Genomic DNA, 312 nt, shown 5'->3' with positions numbered 1-312 from the left:
ATATACTCTGGCTTAAGTGCCATATTTTAGAAACCCATACTTTTTTCCATAGCTTTTTCCAACCAAAGAGTGGTGCTTCAAATAGAGGTTGTGGCTTTGTCCACAGTAATTGCTCCTGTTCCTAAAACATAGTGGCAGCAATTCTCTGCATCCTGGTGGAAATTGTGTAATCATGAGGGACTGTGTAGCACTGCTATTAACTATAAGTATAATTAATGGAGGCTGTTGGTGATGAAAGTCAAGTCAATTACTATCTACTAACCTTTAAAGATGTAGGCACTGTCATAGTATTAGTCAGTACCAGCTCCTCCA

The 312-nt window shown here is 38.8% G+C and overlaps 1 protein-coding gene across 1 annotated transcript in view; it reads left to right on the top strand.

Annotated features, from left to right (window-relative positions):
* The window catches only part of PIG-N (Phosphatidylinositol glycan anchor biosynthesis class N), a 31,085-nt gene that overhangs the window by 27,298 nt on the left and 3,475 nt on the right, over positions 1–312 (top strand). The window lies entirely within an intron of this gene.

Source organism: Halyomorpha halys, unplaced genomic scaffold (genome assembly GCF_000696795.3).
Source record: "Halyomorpha halys isolate HHAL.00 unplaced genomic scaffold, Hhal_1.1 Scaffold1494.1, whole genome shotgun sequence".
NCBI lineage: Eukaryota > Metazoa > Arthropoda > Insecta > Hemiptera > Pentatomidae > Halyomorpha > Halyomorpha halys.
This window is presented reverse-complemented; position numbering and strand designations above follow the sequence as displayed.